The sequence below is a fragment of the Aquila chrysaetos genome, chromosome 6, assembly GCF_900496995.4.
Source record: "Aquila chrysaetos chrysaetos chromosome 6, bAquChr1.4, whole genome shotgun sequence".
NCBI lineage: Eukaryota > Metazoa > Chordata > Aves > Accipitriformes > Accipitridae > Aquila > Aquila chrysaetos.
The window spans coordinates 10,885,398-10,904,948 of record NC_044009.1 but is presented as its reverse complement, the minus strand read 5'-3'; the positions used below and the strand labels follow the sequence as shown (position 1 = coordinate 10,904,948).

Here is a 19,551-nt window from a genome sequence, read left to right as displayed (position 1 = left end):
TTTGTTGCCTTGTAATTGCTGTATATTTGTATACAAGCAGCTGAGCTTTCTTAATTCAATGCCCTCTTAACTCTTTCAGAGAGGCTGCGGAGCAACAATGGCAGCTTTTAGGCTGAAAACACCATACAGCTGTGGTGGAAACATCAGAAATGATTAAAACTCAGTGCCGCGACAGACCGCATTACAAAAAAAAAAAAAAAAAAAAAGAAGAAACCTTGCCAAGAACCAGATTATTATATAAACTTCAGAGCTCCTTAGCTTTTAAAAAACGTTGCCGTTAAAAAAAGTCCAATTCAGATAATTAACTCCAGGTAGCTTTTGGCAACAACCGAAAGCACTTCGACGGCAGCAAATACAGCACAAGTCCCATTTATTGACAGTACATAATACCAGTAAATCAAAATGCATTGGCAAGGAGATTATTCACTCAACGGTGAAATTCACTGTAGCACAGAGGGCCAAAATAATGCTTGCTCCATCTCTTCAGTCTCAAATTAGCATTATGAAGACAACAGAATACAGCTATTGGAAACAAGCACGAAATAAAGCTGCCTGGATATCCCTGTTGAGGAGAAATGGAGAACACCGGAGAGTGCCTATACCCCGCTCCACCACCCTGAGCTACACGCCCCATCCCAGATTTACAAGCGATTTTCACATCCTGAATCCACCCACACCTTTCCAAAACAGATCCCACTTCTTCGGAACATTTTTAGACCTGTAATCCAGTCTGGAATATCAGGCAAGCCTGTAACATGAAATCCACTCCTATGGCCAGAAAACAAGCGGTTACGGTGACAAGCCTAATTTATGCAAATCTTCCAAAGCAGGCCATTGACAAGCAAACAACCACCAAAAAAATAAACCACCTTCCACTACCACGAAATGCGTGCACAAAACAATTACGCAAGTGTTTTGAATAAAGGGCAGGTTTACTTCCCTTTAAATGGTCCTCGGCACTGAGCTATAATGTCAAATAATTGTTATGTAAATACGTTTTCTTGCTTAAGATGTCATGCTGCCTTCCATGCCACAAACACTCAAAATATAACATTTAAGGAGCCGAGGGATTGCACAGCATCTTTCCTGATAAATTCCTGCAGCAAAACCCACACACAACCGCTCAGCAACACCTCACTTCGCGCTCCTCCGAACGCACTATAATTTTTTTTTTGCTGTTGTTGTTGTCCATTTATCGTTGCACGAACCAACGCTTCACGTTTCGAGGCGGCACACGCACTTTATTCACCACCAGCTCCCCAAAAGGCGTATTTTGGGGGGGGGAAGCCGTAGCCTGTGGCCGAGGACGGAGCCCTGCCTCGGCGTGGACCTGTCATTTTCCCTTGCAGCCCGACGTTATCTCAGAACTTCCAAAAAGCGCGGGGATGCTGAGGAGAATACCCCTTCTTTTCTCCTCCTGGTTACAAAAAAAAAGCCATTTTTCATGATTTCTTTTGGAGGGGGGTGGTGCCCGGGGGTCGGGACGACCCCCCTGGCCCAGCCCGGGAGCCGCTGCCCCGTCAGGCAGCCCCGGCGTGAGGCGCGCTCCGGCGGGGCCGCGGGCGCAGCCAGCCCCCACAGAAACTTTCCCCAAGTCCCACGTTATTCCCGGGGCGGGGGAAGAACGGACCCCGGGCCGCGGCCCGCTCGGCGCCGCAAGGGCCCCGCCACCGCGGGCGTCGCCCCCGCCGCAGGGCCGCCGCGCCCGCCCCGCCGCACCGGCCAGCGCCCGCGTCCCGCCGCCCCCGGGCCCACGCCCTCGCCACAGCCCCCGGCCCGGCCGCCGCCCGCGGCACTCACCGCTACCCGCATCGCTCCCCGCCGAGCCCCGCGCAGCACCGAGGCGGCGGCGGCGCTGCTCGCGGGGGGGGGGGGGGGGCCGGGGGGGGGGGGGGGAGCAGGGGAGGAGCCGCGGCCGCCGGGGAGGGGCGGGGCGGGGCGAGCGAGGGAAGGGGCGGGGCTTTCCGCAGCGCCGGCCCCACCCGCCTCATTCACAAAAACGCGAGCGGCGGGGAGGCCCGGCGCGCTGAATGGGCGGGAGCGCTGCCCGTCACGCCCCCCTCTCCCCGCCCACCGCGCCGCTACGCCCATGCCGAGTGATGGCGCGCGGCCGCCCCGCCCCGCCGAGCGTGCCGCCCAATCGGCGCGCGGCAGTAGCCTCCGAATGGCTCAAATCCACCCGCCACTGCCGAACGGACGAATCCGATTGGCGCCCGCAGCTGCCCATCATCTCCCCCTCCGGAACCCTCCGCGCTTCACGGTCGGAGCACAGAGGGAAAGCAGCCGCGCGCCTCCGATCCCTTTAAGAACCCGGCGGCCAGTAGAGGCCCCGCCGCAATTAAAAGCCGGCGGGCAGAAAAGCGCGCGGCCTTAAAGGGGCCGCGCCGCGGCCAGCCGGGGGCGGCGCGGGGCGGCCCGCCGCGGGGGGGGAGGCGGCGGGGCGCCGCGTACTGACCTGGGTGGCGGCGGGCGAGGCGGGGAAGCCGTGCGGTGATGGCCCCAGCGCGGAGACCGCGGCGAGCGCGCCACCAACGGACTCAGCCCGTGACGGGATCCGCCATCTTGGAATTTTTAGATGGAGAGTCACGTGGTGCAACCATTTTTCCCCCCGGCCAATCAGGAAGCGCGGTTTATTTATAGCCACAGCGCCCTCGTCGTTCCCCCCCCATCCCGACGGGGGAAAGGGAACCAATCAGGCCACGCCCCGGCCCCGCCTCGTAGCGCGCGGCCCATCGCCTAGGTGACGGCGCGGGCCGAGGGGGGGGCTCAGGCCGGCGTCCGCCATGTCGGCGCTGGGCCCGCAAAGCCCCTCAGGGAGCGGCGGAGATGGGAGCCGGGAGCGGGGTTTGGGTCTCCGAGGCCAGGCCGTGGCCCCCCTCCTCAGGCTCGGAGGCCTAGGCGGGCAGGGAGCGACCCGCCGGAGGGGAGCCAGGGCTGTGGTGGAGGGCTTGCTTAGCACCGTCCCCTCCCATGTGGTGACTTTGTCCTCGCCTCTGTGGCCGAGAACAAACCGTGCGTGTGGAACGACCGGCGTGAAGTGAAGAGACCTCCACGCAGCGCTGGGCAGCTCTTTCTAGAAAAGTCACGCAAGTGCGGCAAACTCCTCTTTTCCCCCGTCTCTCCTTGACCCGCTGCTGCCGAGCATTTCCTCCGCAGTTTTGTCCGTATCTAGTAAGAGGTGGAAATGTCACAGAAAGAAAAACTCAAATCTAGATTGATTTGGCTATGGGAAACATCAGGTGGAGGACAGAACTTGTAGAGGAACAACTCCAGGTGACGCATTTTTCTGAAGTTAATTCGTTTGTAGCAAGAAAAGCTACATGTTCTTTTGTATTCTTTCCTTGGGTAGTGTGACATATCTGAAACTACGGATTTTTTGATTCTCAGGGTACTAATGGAGATGGATTGAGTAGAAATACCATAGAAAATGCAAGCCACCATAGATACATAGTATTTTAATAGAACATGAAACTTTTTGTGTCAAGTTTTCCGCATCCAAGATTCCACTCCCAAAATGTTATTTTTTTAATCCATCCAGTATTGTCTATAACAAATGGCTGCTGAGTACACTGCTTTTAATAGCAAGCAGCTGAATCAAGATATAAAAACTGAAAAGGCAAAAGCATAGTTCAAAATCTTTGCAATCTTTGCCTGAATTACCAAGAGTAAAAAAAATAATAATAATGAAAAGGAATTGTTCAGCATACTTACCTCTACCCATGTTTTCCTAGCAACCATTCAATGTTTAATTGATTTTTCTATTTTCTAAAGAATTACCCTATTGAACTGTCAAGTCTTCTCTAGCTGCAGTTTCTTGATTGGCCAAGCCCGTGGCTGGCACAACTCTCATTTCACTTGCGTTTTGTTGTTTTAGCTTTGACTAGCACAGTGCCTGAAACTAAGAAGTCACGCTGCAAACGTTCCCTATTGTGGGAAGCAAAATACCTCAGCATCTGTATTAGCTGCTACAAGAAAGCTCAGCTGAGGGATATCTGTGAGGCGCACTGATGGGAACATCCTGCCTGAGATGCATTAGATAACCACCTCAGGCTTCACTGAAGAGATCGCCAATGGCCAAAGAAAGTCTAAGTCCCAAATGCCACAACATCAAATATTATTATTCCCTTTTTTGTGATGGCTGTTAACCTTTTTTTGAAGGTAAGCCACCATGGTGGTCCTAGAAAGAAGATGGCCCCTTTTCTGGTGAAGGCAAAGGCCATCTACATGGTGTTCAAACCTCTCCTCTCCCGTCCAAGGACAGCTGTAAGAACATTCTTGTGCTTCACGTAGGTGGAGCCCTTGGCTTGCACAGAGTTAAAGGAGTTGATGGTACCAGCCCTGTGGGCACAGTGGTCTGCTTTCACACCTCTTGCAGCAGTCAGGGTCCTAAAGTGCAGTCACTGTGCCATACTCATAGCCCATTAAATACATGGGGACTTCCCACTTAGCCTTCAAGGAGTTTCTTAACATCTTTGACTAAGACAATATGGAACATAACATTCCTATTTGTAGGCAGCTATCCCAGCACACTTCTGGTGGTTTTGATTAATTGGGTCTTGCTAAATTGTTTTTAAACTTCCAGATTTTCCTTAAAGAAAAATGAGCTCCTGTAGTTCAGCCATCTGGATTTACATAAATTCTGGGACCTGATGGGAATTGCTAACAACTTTGTCCCTCCGTCAAAATTTAACACTGCTCCTTTTTGGGTTGGTTTTTGTTTTTTTCTTTTTGAGATGTTCAGCAACTACATTTCCATTTGAAAGGGCCACCCATCTAAAAATCCTTGCCATATTGATCTGACCCCTACAGTTGCTTTTTTTTCCCCACGCTGTGAGCTCAGGTCTTGGCAGAGGTCAGAATTACTCTGACAGTTCCATCAGCAATACCATCCCATTAACTTAAGCTTTCCAGTCTTACTTTATTTTTAAGAGATTAATTTATTCCTGTCAACTTACAACACACATTACACTTTGATTATTCTAAGCTTGAGCATACAGGCAGCATGGCCTGCCTTGAAGAAGGCCTGAAGATTTTGGCTATTCTCCCTGTAATATGCACCTAAAAACACCACTGGCATGAAGAGCACCACTTCTGCATAAAGCTGAAGCCCTTTTTGTTTCATTTTTAGCTTATATTGGCTTGTGGGCTTGTTTGTTTGTTGTTCTTTGGTTGGTGAGGTTTTAGGTTTCCTCTATGGTTGTTCTGCTATCTTTATTCAGGGCCAGTTTGTGTGCTCACATGTACGTATATATGTAGGTGTGTATAAATAATCTTCTAAATTATTTTTAAGTGTCAAGAGATGTATGGGTGTAAGTGCTTTAGGACTAGAAGTTTACTAATGCCGACTGTGTAGCTGGCAAGGTAGTATTTGCAAAGGCTACGAGCTCCTCAGTGGATCTAATGACGGGTGGTCAGCGTAGAACCCTCCTGTGGGCAGCCAGGTGGCTGTCTGCCCTCTTGCAGCTCCCTGTTTCTGGTACAGCTGGGAGACACTTTCAACACCAACATGGGTTACAACCAACGTTTTGCCTAAGTGGTCATTGCAGCTTCTAAATGTAACGGAGCCCAGAGGTACCCTACCTGTGTCCCCTACCCGCGTCCCCTGTCCCCGTACCCTCAACTCTAAGGGTTGGATGTTGTACTGCAGACCCATTCTCTTGGCTACAAACTGCAGAGGCTACTTGCTTGGCTGCATCAGTTGCCTCCAATGCTTTCTGCATTGCTGAAGTAGTTTAAAAAGAGGAAACGAAAAGAAAAATGTGCCCTAAAAGTTGTCATGGAGTGTAAGTTTTATCTTCAAAATTTGATTGATGCAGTACTAGTGGTTGTGGGTGTGAATATGTGTATCTATTAATATCCAGTCTAGGCTAACCTGTGCATAATGACAGAAAATTAAACCTTGTCATTGTTCATGCAAATTAGAGCTGAGAGATTAACAAGAAAAAGTATACTTCCTATATGTTAAATCCAACTGTATATAGCATAGTCTGTTTTTACTGTAATTGCAGCTGAAAAATTTACTCAGAAGCCATTTGAAGTAAAAAATAAAAATAAAAAAAAAATTGGCAGAGCTAATTCATAAAGACTTAAATAAAATGCAATTACAGAACTTCCCGCCTACCTCCACCTCATCTTTAGCTGAACTCTACTTCTTGTTTGTCAGGAATGGCTCCATTTTTCATGTTCTTAAGCAGGAAACAGCCATCACAACACTCCAGCTAATTTTCCTCTCTAGTCAAATGGATCTGGTGAAAGTAAAATAGGGTGCCTCAGCTTTCCACTCTAATCCTGCCTCTCCCATTACCTCTGTGGCCAAAAAAAGAGTATCAAGTTAGGAAGAAAGCCAGCAGGAGCTTGCTCTAGAGCCTAGCCACTGAAGAGCTACTCCAAGTGCCAGTGCCACTTGCTTCTTTAGAGAGGGTCAAGCCTAGACACAAGTTTCTACCTGGTAATTGCTTTTTCTTCTTCTTCCTGATCAGATAGTTGCCATCACTGCTCTCCCTTGATATTTCTCTCCCGCCAGCCACCCTTCTTTGCTTTATCTCCCACTCCCATCTGTTCTGCAGCCTTCCTACAGCACACTTATTTACTCCTTTCTGCCATCAAAAAAAAAGAAACCCCAACAAACCAACCAGACTTAAGACACAGCTGTAATGGAACAGAGAATGTTAAATTTACATTGCCCCACTCCTGTGTTTTCCTCTGGCATAACTTTTTTTTTGGTTTTTTTTCCTGCTGAATATTCTTCAGCTGGGACTCCTTGTATCTTCATACAATACTCTTGCAGAGAGAGACTTTTCTTTTTTGCTATGCTGCAAAATCTGTCTTCTGTGCAGAACAGTCCTGTCCGGCTCAATGTGAGCTGTAAAGGAGAACAAGGTGGTTCTCCTCCACTTAAGGGAGTGCCTGTTGAGGCTGAAGAAGCCTGTATTTGGCTGCAGAAGCTATTTTTCCAGCTTGTCTGCAGACCCAACACTTCATCAAGTCTTCATCACTCAAAGACTGAAAAGCTTAAATTCTGAAGCATTAAGAGCCAGTCTCTAAGAAATGAGTTATTGCTGTTGTCTTGGACAAACTCAAGTCCCTGTCCCCCACCTGGAAACAAAAAAAGCTAGTGAAGTTCAAAGTAAAGGTCACAATGTAAAATTTTCTCTCCTCTTCATATTTATGCTTTTTAAAAATCCTTCCATCATATGTGCCGTTTCTCAAATTATTTCAGTAATATCAAATACAACACGATGTCACCAAATGCAAGAATTGGTGACAGTAGATAAGAGAGCCACACAACAGGCAGCGCTTACTTCCCATGCTGGAGGTTTGGTGGAGTCTTGGTGCAACGCAGCTGGAAACACAACCACGTGTTTGCCACAGAGATGTCAGGTAGCTTAGCTCCAGCATGTTCTGCACCTGAATTACACCTGGAAATAGCCACACTGTGCAGCCCGGATAGCAGGGGCAACCACTTTCTTTGAGCTGCAGTAAGGAAAAGTCATGTTGCTGCTGTTCGAAAAGTAAATCTAAGGAAGATGCAAGCTGAAAAAGTGGAAAACTTACTGAAAAAGTTTACATATGAAGACTGCTAGTGAAGATACATGGGATTGTCATGGCAGTCATTTTATCATAAGTACAATAAACTTTTAAAATAAGTTTCCTTGCTAAATCTTGGTTTGAACAATTTTTGCTGCATTTTATAAACTCTGTATTTAGTTAGCACTAAGAGGTATGGTCTCAGCTGTGTTATATAGAGAAGAAATGTTCTGCAGCCATTACAAACCACTGTCCCAAAGTTCTTAGAGTGTCATCATTCCTCTTGATTAAACTGAAGAGTTAAAAGTACAAAAGAAATCTCTTTTCCCTCTCAATTGTTTTTTTTGGTTCAGTCAATTTTAGTGGCACACTAAGGCTTAAATTTAGACATAAACAAGAGATAAGTCTAAAATTAATATGTAATCTTTGTGAAGCTGAGGCTATAATAATTGTTGGATACACTTAGTTTACCAATGATTGTTTTCTGATTCTTAATATTTAAAAAAAAAAAGGGGGGGGAGAAAATATTTGTTATTCATTTCCTTGAATTTTCATCCATGGCAGCTGCTGGGAGAAAAGTGTGTGTCTCTACAGTGGGAACCTTAGAGGAAATATTGATTCATTTTTCTATTCTGTCTCTTTACACCGGCAGGGGAGGGGGAGAAGACATCCTGCATGATACAGGGTGAAAAACAATTAAAATCTAAATAAATGTAAGAAAAAAAAACTGATGAAAAAAGCAACAAGTTACTTTTTCAATAAAAAATTTATGCAGTCTGGCCCCTGGGTGTTGGTTTTAAGTGAAGATATTGACTTCCAGCTGAATGACGAGTAGAATATTTTTCTACTGAAATATTGATAGTAGATTACACTAAACCACAAACTATCTCCATAAAGCCCATCATTTCTAATCCTAATGGTGTTTTCTTTCCCTTGGATGACTACTACATTCATGATATGATGGCTTTATTCTATCTGGGGGAAAAACTTTTTACCATATAGCTAAATTAACTTGTCAAAAGACTTCAAACTTCGGAAGCTTTTACAGCTCAATTCAAAGCTATTATTCAAGATTGAATGAGAAGGCTGTGGACTGTAAAAGCTGGCAAAAAATAAATTTCACAAGCATTCACAAGTTGAATGGAATACTTACTTTTTGTTCAGGTTGTGTGTGTTTCATTGAGCTGTCTCAGAATAGCTGTATTTTGCCTATAACCCCCTTGCTCTGCAAAGAAAGGCAGAATGCTTTTTTCTGCTGCTCTTGAAGCTGTGACCCAGTGCATGCTCTTTCACACACACTTGGTTATATTTAGTTTGTGCCAACCTAAATAAGTGTCAACCAGCTCTCCAAAAATGTGGGGAGCACAAAAGAGAACAGCTAGCCGCTAAATTGAGGCAGAGCAAGAACACAATTAAAACTTATTTTTATCCTTTTCTTTTAAAATAAGATCATAGAGTATCTTGCAGTCAGCTACAGCTTTCTCATGCAAATAAAAATGTCTGGCTTCAGGAGCAGCAACTGCCTTTAAGGAGAAGCAACTTTCAGATTTTACAGACAAGTAGCAGCTGGCAAAGCTGATACTTGGAGCCTTTCCTTTTGCAGATCCAATCTACTTTGGGACAAAGCTTGAATAAAAAGCCAAGCCAGCAATTACAGCCCCCGAAAATGAACCCAGGGCTCTTAGACCCAGGATTCTGTGGGAGAGTGTGCAAATAGATTCACAGGCAAAGGATGTGGCAGAATGGGATCCGTAATGGCCGGCATGGCGAGTGGCCTGAATTCAGCACGTTCTCGATGCAGCTGCCTGTAGCTGGTCTATGGGGAATCCTGAGCGCAGGAGCAAGTCTTAAATACAGCTTGTCACTAAGGCCTGCAGGGAGGTTCTGCCATTCACTTGGGACCCACAACTCACTCTCTCATTCAAAAACTGAATTAGAGGCACTTCAGGTTTTTAGAGATGCCTAGAGCTTGCAGCATTTTAATGTGTTCAGAGCACACACCCATGAAAGGGGGGGGTCCAACTTCACTTCCCTCTTCTGCCTGGCAGGTTCCTCCTCCATAAATGACTGTGATCATGATGGCACAGGATAATATCCCTCCTGCTGTGAAGGTAGGCCACCGAGCAGAAGGATGTGCAGGATGCATGAGGTGAGAGAGCAGGCAAGATGTTAAGTTCCTTAGCCACTAAGCTATAGAGAGGATTGAGAAACATTTAGGTTCTGGACCACCATCTGAATTTAGGCTGGTGTTGACAGGATCAGCATAGCACCAAGATGTTTTGGGGAGGAGTTAATAGCTGCCTTCATAATACGGTAACAACCTCCTGAAGCTTGGGGAAGAGCATTTTTGAACTTAGGTTACTAAACAAAAGCTAACTATATTACTGGATCTGGCCTTTTTCCTGTGCGTGCCTTGGTCCTGCATCTGTAAAATAGGAATATTATTGTTTTCCTTCCTAAGAACAAAATGAGGATAAATGCACCGGGATTTCTCACCCATTAGTGGGAGACCTGCAGATACAAGTGAGGCAGCAGAGCATCAAAAAACTCCCAGACCATCACCAGGCACTTTTGTGATTCCATGGAAGAAGGTAAACTTTAGGCTGTGGCAAACTAATAAAGCTGCTGACAATTTCTGCCTACTGTAGCTCTATTCCATTAAAAGCAAATGGCAACTCAAATATCTGTCACAGCTGTACAAGATCAATAAACATAGATTCTCTTTTGCCTTCTGTACCGCTACATGTTGACATTATCACTGCTTAGTGCTGCCTGCTGGTTGTAGACGGCCACTTGACATCAGTGCTGAAGAGCACACTTCAGTCAAAGCCCCATAAGGCAGGAGGTTTATTTTATGCACACTGAAGCCAAGACCAATCCAGATACAAAGTACATCAAGAGTGCCCAGGGGCAGGAGCTTGGTGCTGCTCAGGCATAAATCATGTTTTGTGAGACACGGGGTTTTTTGACCAAGGTCCAGAAGAGAGGATGATTTGAGTTTTAAGGAGTTGAGACTAAAAGGAGCACTGATAGATGATGTGTGGGGGTAAAACTGCATGGACCTTTCAAATTCCCAATTTCTTCCTCCTCCGTTTTGGTTTTCCAAGGGTTATTTAATCTCATTTCATATGGACCACAGCTTTCTTATTTAGGGTCCATGCATTTCCTGAATACCTATATCTATTAAAAGGCTCGGGCAGCTGTGTTTTGCACTTGGCAAAACCTCAGTCATCTTGTTTTCCCTTTCCTGTGACAAAACCAAAACCACAGCTAGTTTTGGATTTGAACCCACTAGGAAGTACTAAAAGACCTCAAATTTTCTATATCTGCTTATGGGGGAGCAATCACTGTGGTGTATCAGCTTTTCAGATCAAACCTTCCTGTGGCACGTCCAATAAAGAAGGGGCAAAAAGATGGGCACAGAAAGGAGGAATACACAAACAGAGGTGTCAACCTGGCACACTCAGAAAGCAGAGCATTAGAATAAAATATAGCAAGGAGCAAGATCCATTCTTGCTGAATATACCTGAATGTGCTCACATAAATAATCCAGAAAATTTCTGAAAGTTTAACTCTGGAGCTCACACTGGGAGGCTGCCTGTGGATGTATAGGTCTTGTGTTGAAACATGTCATCTACAGATCATTCCTGTAGCACTGGTTCAGCTCTTTATGCAGAGACACAGAGGCATCTAACGAGGGAAAATGCTCAGATCCATATCTCTCCTCTTTAAGATTTTTTTCCTAATGCTTGTTCCTTACCTGTTGTATCTTAAAAACTTGTGTTCGTTACAAGCACTTTTACCGAGTTCTTAAAAAGCATCACAGCGGATCCATAGCGTGCCAACAGAAGTACAAGTGTCCAGAATAGCAACAGTGAAATGGGCTTGTGGAAAATGGTATCACAATCATGAAAGGAATGTCTTGAAAATCTGAAGAGTTATACTCAGACCCTGTTAGCCACTATTAAATAATTGGGTGGGACTTTTGAATCTAGCACTCTCATTGGCAGATATATTGTTTAATAGAAAGCTAAGACACGAGTATTCAGCCATTAATGTTAAAAATAAAATTTAGAATGTATTATGACGAGAGGTCAGAAGAGTCAAAACCTCTGCAGCCCTAGAAATGTCTGTGTGTGTGTCTATAAAACATGAGCAGAAAGGAGAGTTACTTCTCTCTTCCAGGATCACTAGGCAAGATCAGGCCTCCAAAAGAACCGGAGGTCCCTCTAGCTTTCTTCCACAAAAAAAGGAAGAAAAAAGGCAGACTTCACATTCTGAAAAGAGCAGATAGCAGAAACCCCATGGTGCCATGGACTACATTTACGGAAAGAACTGAATGGGATAGAGTGGAAACTAAAACTGAAGAGTTGTTTCAAAAAGCTGCAAGGCAATGGAGACCAACCCAGAAATGGAATGTAAGTAATTGAGATATAGATCAATAATACCTACACTGCTTAATAAGTACTATATATTTTTCCTTTTGGAAAAGGAAGAGTTTGCAATAGGTACCTCTAGAGATGATGTTGCAATGGGACGTGTCTGTATCGTTCCAGTAGAATTGGTTTAGGTTGTTCACACTGCGATACTCTGGCATCCGAAGAGACAAGGCACACAGATCTTCATTCATCCTTATCAGGAGCTTCCTATCAGGTTAGCAGGTGGCCTGTTGTGTATTAAAGACTCAGTTATGAACACTGATGGGAACTTTTCAAACATCACATGTTAGCAGGCTAATATGGATAACCTCTAGGAAAGCTACTGGACTGACTGGGAAATGCGAGTATGATAAATAGAGCCTCTGCCTTGTACTGGAATGAGGGGCAGGACATGTGCTGGCTCATACACAGAGACTAAGATGCAATGGTCATATAGTAGGAAGCGTAGTGGGGCAAAATCGGGTTGTGCTTCTATACAAGCAAGGAGAAGACAGAAAGTGTTAGAGCTTTTTTTTTTTTTTTCCTGCTTATCTGGTCAAGTGAACAAAGGACAAGCAGTAATTTGCCTGATTGCTAACCTGACACTCACGAACGAGCTCATATTTTGGATAAGGCAAGTAGGTATGAAAGGGTTATTAGAGTATGGCAACAGAGGACTAGCTGAAGAGTGGGAAAGGCATGTTGCTTATAGTTTCATACTTTCTTCTGAACCCTGCGAACCCTAGCTGCTTATCTCCAGCGCCAAAGCACAAGAATACTTTTTGTCACCTTGCTTTTGGTAAATCCAGACAACTGTTCCAGGGGATTACTTGTTAAATTATCCACAATGCTACAGATGCAAGGCTGTTTATTTTGGTCATAACATTTCAAAGAACAGTTTCTCCAGCAAACAATGTAACAGCTGTGGCTGATAAAACTCCTGGGTATAATCATTATCCTCTTTTTCCTGATAGAGACCGTCACAGATTTACCATTGAGTTTTGGCCTAGTTGCTGGTGCTCTACAGTCAGCCAAAAATAAAATGGAAATGGATATCCTTAACATGACAAAAGCAAAAGAAGAATTTTCAAGGTCACAAAACTGAAGGAATTGCAATTATTGGACCAGAGGAAGGAGCTGTGTCCTACACAGGTATAGGAATGCACTTTGGATGTGACTGTATCATTGCAGACGCATTTCTCCCATGCATGGCCATATGGATCTTGCCACAAGACTGAGGATTTTGGAAGGTGGACTCCTGTGCCATGGTGAAAGAAGTTCTCTGAAGATCTCTTACGTATTTCAAAGCTGAATTACCAGGAGCATCCGTCAGTTTTGGGTTACTGGCAGCTCTGTTCACTAAGGGCCTGACTGTCTGCAAAACCATCTCTGAAGTCACAGTCCAAAAATTTAGCCTGAGGTTTCTCCTCATACAGAAATCATAGTCAGACCTGGAAATCACTTTAAAAGCATGGGCATCCTTAGCCTTTAATATGCAACTGTACAGCGCGCAAGGTACAGACAGCTGCACACCTTCGGCAGAAGAGGTACTTGCAGCTCTTCTACCATGTGTGTTTTTGCAAGGCAACTAACCCATCAAAATTCATTTTTCAAGTAGTGAATGCAGCACTCATGCAAGATGCAAAGCCGACAGGCTTTGGTATTGGATTTCCTTTCATACGAGCAGCAACCCCTTACAGGGCAAAGCAGGCTCCCTCTGACTGTCTTGCCAGCCCTTCTCAACAGCTGCCTTGAAGACTCAATCCTAAAACTGTAGGGCTGTTCAGTGTCCTTCTCTGTCGATTCAATCGCTGGTCTGTCTGCTCCAACTTTCAGCGAGGATGCCAAGTGAAGTGGTGGTTTCTGTGATGCACACACCTGACCGCCAGGAACTGGAATGAGACCACCAACTTATTTCATGTTGGTTACTGAATAACCACTGGAGGTTTGCAGCTTTCCATCACTACCACCCTGGACAGGATTCAAACCAGCAACCTCAAGCAAAAATGATCCCTACTCCTGATACATCCCATCTTCTCTATGTTTTAATGAGCAAGCAGGACAGCCCCCTATTACAGAAAAGCAGCCTTACAGTTGGTTTTAAAGAAGCATTTTTGCTTTTCTGGACTTGAGCCCAAAATTCCACTTGGAGTAACTCTCATTCGTGTCAGCAGAACACCACCAGCCAAATATAAACTTCTTTTTTTTTTTCCCCTTTAATTGAACTGCTATTCTCTCAAATCAAATGCAAGTGTTATCATCACTCCAAACTAAGAAAGATCACAGGTGAATGTTGCCAGTGAAATTTTAAATTGGCTGAAATAGCTTTACTTTTAGCAGAAAGTATCTTTTTTTGCTGGATGTTTCCTCACCAAGCCAACTGTTAGAATTGAAATAGGGCAGGGTTCTAGACTATCAACTGCAAAAGATGTTTTTTCTCTGATTTCCTCCTGCCTTCAGAAGAGGTATACAGCACCCTCGTTTCTCTAGGCTTTGTTTAACTCTTCACACTGAGGGGGGGATGATTATGTCAAAAACACACCCATTTGCCACGGCCGCTCACTTCATTCCCAGGACGACTACAAGCTTTGCTGGCAAGAACAATTCTGTCCTGTCACTGCTGAGCAGGTTTGCTAACACAGCTCTGCAGGTAGTGGCGTTTTTAGTATCTTTCACACACAGGAAATCCAAACACCAGAAGAGCAGCATTTACACCCAGCCCAGATGCCTTGAAGTCCTCAGCTCCCAGCAAGCCCTTACCAAAAACGCCTTGCTACAACCCTTATCAATTAATTTCCAGTCTGCATGGGAGCTTTAAAGAGAGTGGGGTACAGAGATGCTGGAGAATGACAAAATACAGAGTTAAAAAATAGAGTGGAAGTACACAGCTACTGCTCATTAACTGACTTCAGATGATACCAGCTTGCTGGGTTTTTTTCCACAGCTCTGGTGGGAAATGTTTTATTTGCTTAGTAAAGTTTTCACATGCAATATGTTGTTGCTGTTTTGTTTTGTTTCTTAAATCCCTTACCTATATATTTATCATAGACGGATATTATACCCTCGCAGTAAAGAAACACTGCAAAGTGCTAGTTAACTTCTCAGAGCTGACTGAATAATACCATAAATACAAGGGTACTGAAATGACAACAATAAGGGGATCTGTACTTTGAACAATAAATATGAACTGTAGCTGTGCTTTGGATTTTATGCATGCTCTCGCTAATAGGTATTCAGCTTGTGTGGGCCACTGACATTTAAATAAACACATGTGCAGTCCAAGGGGGTTGGCTGCAGAGCCTCTTGTCAATTGAATCCAGCCCTGGGAACACTAATAGAGTCGTTCAGGATTGCAGAAATTCCACGCTGGGCTAGTCCTTGGTGGTATCTCTCCTGAAACCATGAGATGTCCTCCATGGGGGGGGGGGGGGGGGGGGGGGGGGGGAAGTGACAATGGGGATGAGGAGGGGTGGAAAACCCAAAAACATGTGGCTTCAAAGAGATTTTGAAAATACTGCAAAGAAAAATGTCTGCCAGCCTGCCCTTTTGCAGACTGAAGGAGAACTCTGCTTCTCTGGAACTGAGCTAGCTTGTCAACCTTAACAGTGTTCTTATACCGCATCAGAAAAAAAACCACCTTTTAAACAGAGCCATTATTTTTTTCTTTGCAAAGCAAGGCCACAGAGTACAGTCATGTAAATCCATTACTGATATGAAAGGAACAGGCGCCTGGGTTACCAGAAGGATCCTGAGACAACAACTTTCTGCACATGAGTTCCTCAAGCCATCTCTGCACCTGAACACAGGTTTGAGTATGGTGAAATAAGCTCAACTGCATTTCTGGAAAGGAGAAGGACTAATGCTGTAAGTCTTTCTTTACCTGTTACAGCAAACCAGTCGGTAGCCCTAGAAATCAAAAATAATTTGGCAGCTTCAGACAAACTGAGGGGCTATAGGCACAATGTTAATCCTCAGCACCTCATTCCAAAGTAAGAGAAAGACTGTGAAATGTCCCGAGCACTTGTTTTGCATGGCGCACATAAACCACAGGTGATGCCTTGAGTGTTTGTGGGACATCAAATATTCTCCCTCACTGTTGTAGAAAGCATAGTTTCACATCCAGGTGTTACCTTTTCTCAGCATCAGTGCATAGTGGTGCAGATGAGGGATAACCCAGGAATAAGACGACATCAACTCCAGGGCTGTCAGCCTCTGAAAAAGGGAAGTGGGCACTTAAAAAGAAAAAAACCCAACCAAAAAAAATAATCCAAAGGGGAATTCATTGAGCTACTTATCACCGAGTTTAACACTGAGCAAAGCAGTAGAGGCTATGTAATAGCATTATAGATAATTAGAAAACTAGGATGAAAAAACATGCTTTTGGTAGCTGGAATCATGCCTCCTGGGGAATTCTTTGTGGGCATCAATGCATATGTAAGTAGGGGCAATTTAGTTGATACCATGTACTCTGGTTTCTCAAAAGCTCCTTCACCAGGGGCTCCTAGGAAATTAATCTCTCCTGGGATTAGAAGAAAGGTTCTCAAGTGACTTCAAAACTGGTGGAAAATAGGAAAGGACAGGTAGAAATAAATGGTTATTTTTCACAGCGGAGGGAATCCCAGTGGAATCCCACAGCAATTTGGGCTGTGACATGTGTTGTTCTCAGAGCCTAAAGGATCTGGAAAAGGGATGTAGAAGCAATTTGCGGAGGATAAAGAAAAAAAATATTAAGTAGCAGAAATTAGTGGTATCTACAAAGAGCTGCAGAAGGACTGAAGGACATGGCAGTAAAACAGAGTACCAGGTGCTGATAAACAAGCAGTAGCACAAAAGCAAACTGACCTCACCGTAGTCCCTCCATTAGTTACTACCACTCGGGAAAGAGAGAATTCAAATCAACAAAAACATCAGTTCATTCCCAAACAGTGAGCAAAGAGATGAACAGACTGTAAGGAATTGCCAAGGAAATGGCTTGATAAATCCCTCCCCTTAAGTTATAGTTTACATCTGGCCAGTTACTTCTCTGCCTGAAAAAGAGGTGACTTCTGGATCTCTGTCACCTTTTCCATCAAATCAGGAGGTGTGTGGTGGTGGTGGCGAACGCATTGTCACTCCTCCTAAGAGTACAAGAGCACTGTTTGAGGGACATTCTTAAAATGATGCAGATTAAAAACCAAAACAAAGCACTTTTTCATGCAAATCCTGGACTTCACTACCATAGACCATTGTGGGAGCCAGAAAAGTGAGCATGCTCCAAAGGCAGTGAGCCAAAATAATGGAAGGTAAGCTGAACAAAAAGATCTAGGAAACATAAAAATAGAGAAAAACCTCTAGCTCAGTAAGCTGTTATGCTGCAGTTTGCTAGGAGGGTTTGCTGGAGCCAGCATAACGCCTGTTTTTTATGCTCCTTCCATTAAGCGTCTGCTACCAGCCAGTGTCAGAGATAATGCACAAAGCTAGCTGAGCCTTCGGTCTGCCTTCGTACAGCTGCTCTTGCGTTTCACAGATTAACTTTGGATCCGGGCATAATTGGTACAGAAAGGAAAACATTGAAAGAAGTCTGGGAGAGAATGTCTAGCATGCGTTCCTAATGGAGCCAGTGCTTTCAAAACAGTTCATCTAAATATAGTTTCCAAAGAAACACTGAAGTCAATAGGATTTAGGCGTGGATGTAACTTCTAAAGCATGCTACTTGGGTAGGAAAAAGGAGTATTTGGAGCAAGGGGAATTTTTCCCACAACAACCTTCTTGATGGGGGACAATCAGAGACAGGACCCTTGTGTGTGAAGTGTCTGAGGAACAGACTAGACAAATAAAACAAACAATCACAATAATCGAGTGTCACTGGAATCAGTTACTTCTCAGCAGCAGTTGTCTATACCTTGTAAAGGAAATTAAAGAAGAAATAATTGAACTACCAGCCAAGCTTGTAACCTGCCATCCTAAGCTGATTTAGTACCTGTTCTTGAATTTTGCATTTAAAAAGGGAGGACATCATATAGATGAATAAGGATATGGCCATAGAGAATCAACATGATTTCTGTAAGGGGAGGTTTTGCCTCACAAAACTATGGTCATTCTGTGAAGGAGTCAGCAAGCATGTAGGTAAGGGAGACAGTTCCTCTAATCTTGGATTTCCCAAAATGTTCCCAGTATTTTCCTTCACTGAGCACACTGAGATGCCATGCGATAAGACGAAACATCCTTGCATGGATTAGAATTAATAAAAAGCAAGAAAGAACACTAAGCAGAAGGTACAAAGCTAATGTCAGCCGAGGTTGGTGATCCAGAATTAACTAGGATATTTTAGTACGTGCCCACTTCTGCTTTTGCAGGAGCAGAACGGCGCAGCCGCCGTCTCGCCGCAGCCCACCACCGCAGCAGTGGAGCCTCTTCCCTTGCAGCAGCCAGAGCTGCCCGTTGATTTCACTGAAGTCCTGGCTCACCTTCCTTGCCAGCCAGCCAGCGTCATGGATGAGGCTGCTTTCCAGCACCTTTCACAAGCAGACAATTCACAAGCATCACTTTTTTTGATTAAAAAACTTTCATTTGCTAGACATTTCCCAGAGCATCCATTTCATGGAGAAATATTTCCAACTGCAGCAATGTCTGCAATCAGCATGCATGCATGCTGAAAAACTTTACGGGTTGCCACCAAGCCTGTCTGATCCAGGGGTTGCTGAAGGCAATGCTGAGGCCGATGGATGCACCTGCCTGGTCTCATTGCTCCATTTAGCAAATCTGGGATGCTGGTTTGGGTGGAGCTGGGTGCTTAACTCTGCCTGAAGGTTGGAAAGCTAGAGGTGCTGCTGTGAGCACAACACAGAGAAAGAAAAAGTAGTATGTCTTGGGGTAGAGGGCTGCCTGAAAAAGCAGTCTTGAGCTTCAAGGATGATGTTGCATTTATTTACAGGAAAAAAAAAAAATCACACAGTCCTGACTCCAGTATTGTCCTCCTCCTTGTGAAAACAAACCTGGAATAAGATACAGCTGTATAGAAATACATTCAGTGTTTTCAGTTAATGGAGGGATTCCTGTTGATGTCAATAGATATTGGCACAGCCCTCAAGTGAATCCATGAAATACATTTAGATCCAATCACAGAGTTAACCACAGGGGTAGTTGAAGGTGCTCGAAGTCCTCGGCATAATTCCCAACATAGCTAGCATGTGGACAGCAGCATTCCCAAGTGTCCTGATCCAGCCACAGTACTGTGCTCCCAGCTGCCCTACTCAGGAGCAGGGACCCCATCGGGTTATGGGTTTCTCTGAGGGATGAGCATCACCTTGCTGGAGAGGCCAGGAGCCTTGCTGGGGGCATTGCAGATAGAGGATCCAGCCCCAAATTCTCACGCAGTGCCCGCCAGGAAGCACAATTTCAGGTGCCAAATCTAAGAGTGGTCTTAGGGAATATATGCAAACACCTGCCTAAAAAGCAACTGAATTGAGACCGCCAACTCATTTTGCACAGACTACAAAATATTTACTATGATTTCCATTTCCCCAGCAAGCGAGGCTCAGATGTCATATTGATTGGGTGCAATGTAAGAAGCTTGACAGACAGAAACGATGCAGAGCAATCTGGAAAGCATGGGAAGCTGGGCTCC

At 44.9% G+C, this 19,551-nt stretch overlaps 1 protein-coding gene across 2 annotated transcripts in view; it reads right to left on the bottom strand.

The window, feature by feature from the left end:
* Positions 1–2,606, bottom strand: part of HDAC4 (histone deacetylase 4) — a 265,600-nt gene extending 262,994 nt beyond the window's left edge. The window contains exon 1 of one of the 2 annotated variants that reach the window (XM_030017328.2): positions 2,456–2,606. The gene's annotated coding sequence lies outside the window, so the exon portion shown is untranslated. Of the gene's footprint in view, positions 1–1,800; positions 1,889–2,455 lie in introns of those variants that run through there. The other variant, XM_030017329.2, reaches the window with a different exon arrangement.
* Between the last annotated feature and the right edge of the window lie 16,945 nt (positions 2,607–19,551).